This window comes from Diadema antillarum, unplaced genomic scaffold (assembly GCF_040938485.1).
Source record: "Diadema antillarum isolate AM-2024a unplaced genomic scaffold, OU_Dant_1.0 seq00001997_RagTag, whole genome shotgun sequence".
NCBI classification, from domain to species: domain Eukaryota; kingdom Metazoa; phylum Echinodermata; class Echinoidea; order Diadematoida; family Diadematidae; genus Diadema; species Diadema antillarum.
The window spans coordinates 108,767-112,003 of NW_027272653.1; positions in this window are offsets into that span (position 1 = coordinate 108,767).

Here is a 3,237-nt window from a genome sequence, read left to right on the forward strand (position 1 = left end):
TCAATTGAATTAAGAAATTAATCGAAAGAGCACTTACAGTTATCATGAATTTGAAGTGGAGATCTGCAACATGTCCAATCTTAAGAAAAAAAATTTGATTTCACAAACAAACGCAGTTTAAACTCAGAATTATAGACATATTAGTCGTGTTAGCTGAAAGAAATGATAAACAATTATCATATGATAGTACAAAATTGACAATAAGAGCATGCCCCAGCTATGATTATGCAAATCATTTCTATATAACCAGACTGCTTACACTTTGAGACAAGCAATGTTAAAATTAGATTTACCACATCCAAGCCTATAGGGCCAACTTTAAGAAACAAAGTGTGACGTATCGCAATTCCAAACTGCAGAGCAGTCTTCCAAATGATGTAAAACAAAGCGTTTTGTTTATATAAAATGATGTAAATAGATCATATAGAAAGCTATACCGAATTGATTTGTAAGATCGAATATTTCTTTATTCTTCTTGGGATTCTGTTGAGTAAATCTAATTTATGATTTTTCTATTTCCCTTTTGGTCCCGTTATATAATTCCGCATATTTTGCTTTTGCTTTTTTTTATTTGCTTTGCTATGAACAGAATATTTCATTTTTGTAATTGAATTATCATTTTTAAACTACACTTACTCACAATGGAACAACCACCGTGGCCACAGGCTGAAGTGAGCGAACCCTGCTGGTGAAATGAAATAAACTCACACTGAAACTCAAACTCAAACTCGAACTCAAACTCAGACTAGTGGATTTTTAAGTGCGACTTCCTTTAGACCGTGCCAATCTCTCGATTTGGTTGCCGGATCATCCATCTGTAAGAAGCGAAGTCGAATCGTGCCCTTATATACTGAACGTCATCAAACAATGAATTCATAACCAAAACACAAACAAAAAAACAAAAGAAAACAAAATGAAACAAACGAACAAGCAAACACAAAACAAACACACACACACGCAAACAAACAAACAAACAAGCTCAAAAAACTCTATCACTAAGATCTTCCTATATGCATGATGCCCTGCTACAGGGTATTCATCGAGAGCAGATGGTTACGCCGCAACATCCCGACGACCCGTTCAGTTATATAGTATGCGTATTGGTTTCTGACGAAGATACAAGTGAGTACAAGTTGTATGTGGATACGCTTCGCTATTGTGCACCTGTATTCTATGCACATGCTCTTCGTATAAAAGTTCTAATTTGAAACTGAAGGAAAGTCTTTTTTTTAGTGCTTTTTCGTGATAACATGTTTCATTGATAAGATGTCAGTTTGGAGGGTTGATGATTCCGGTGGAGTCAAACTTTGATAAAAAAAAACCAATGGACATCGGTTTAATATGCCTTTTCCTACCTTGATTTTCCTTTAAATGCTAAACGGATTCTCACTTATCTTCATCGTCATAACCTATTTCAAGTGGGATGTAAGATTTAGGGTGTGGATCTTATACATTGCGTCCATCATGGCCTGTCTGAGACAACAGGTACAGCGAACGACTCATCATTACTCACAGAACGCTGAACATGTTTCTCTTACGTGATGCTCAAGTTTGTGAGTCGCTATTTTTATCTTGATCTTCGTGTCTTTCCTGTACGACATGGCCGCTCTTCTTGGCCGCTGATGTCTATCTTTTTTTTCTTCTTCTATCTCTACAAGAAAGTGTAGTATCCACGATGGAGAATGCGGAAAGATCCTCTAAAGTACGCAAGTGTCAAGTCGCTTTCCATTGACTTGCTTGATTGTCATTTAACAGTCTTTCATGCCTATCACTGCCTGTCACATTCCTTTGACGAACGCCTTAGTAAGTAATCGTGAGACTGTATAAGCAAAGTAAATAAATTACGCATTATCGAATACACACATACAGTAATAAATGGCTTACCATATAGTTTACTCATAGATAATATATTCAGTTATCTGTGTATTCATCTGCTAAATGTAATACTCATCTACTTTAAAGGACAAGTTCACCTTCATAAACATAAGGATTGAGAAAATGCAACAATATTAGTAGAACACATCAGTGAAAGTTTGAGGAAAATTGGACAATCGATGCAAAAGTTATGAATTTTTTAAATTTTTGTCTTGGAACCGCTGGATGATGAGACTACTACAGCTTGTGAGTCATATGCGTACAACGGTATAAAGAAAATGTAAAAGAAAATTCAACATATTTTCACTTTTTTCGCATAATAAAAGAGCACTTGACTTGCCTCTTTCTAAAGGCATGGGGAATAATATTACCCATAACATTTGTCGGTAACGAGTCAGGGGAATGTATACTTTTTTCAACAGATGGAATTTTGTGAAAATCTCTTTATATTTTCCTTATATTGTTGTACGCATGTGACATCTAAGTTATTCATACACTGCAGTAGTCTTCTCATCCAGCGGGTACTGCACAAAAACTTCAAAAATTCATAACTTTTGAACGGATTGTCTGATTTTCCTCAAACTTTCAATGATGTGTTCTACTAATATTGCTACATTCTCTCAATCCTTATGTTTATGAAGGTGAACTTGTCCTTTAAGATGACTCGGAGATGACCGATCGGCATGGAATATGATGATATAGAACGGAATAGAGCGATGTAAAACAAATTCTTTAAAAACAAAATATTAATTATAGGGTTACAACTATACTGTGCAAACTAAATACCAGTGCAGTGATCCATTTTTTTCCCTTTTGCATGTTGCCGATTTGTGCAGGGCCCATTAGATCTTTATTTGTTAACAACAAACCCGACAATCACTGCCAATAATGGTCTCATTCATCCATAGCAGCCTCTTCAATTTGATTCAATTCAGTTCAGATTTCCTGTGATAGATTCTTTCAAATATAACAAGTTATCTCTTCAATATACTTCAGTACATGTATTGGTCTCCCAGATATTACTACTATAGTATCGACGGTTGCCCAATCTTACCCATGGGTCGAGAGGGTCGTCTTGGGTAAAAGCGTCTTGTCCAAAAGGACGTAAGTCCTTGGTAGGACTCAAACTCGGGATCTTGGTTTGAAAGTTAAGAATCTTATCCATGGTGAGCCATCAAAAACAAACAAACAAACAAACAAGCAAACAAACAAACAAACAAACAAGCAAACAAACAAACAAACAAACAAACAAACAGACAAACAAACAAAGAAACAAACAAACAAAACCAAGCAAAACATTATCAACAATATATTACAGAGAAGGAAATATCTAGAACATTATCACAAAATAAAAAAGAGAGA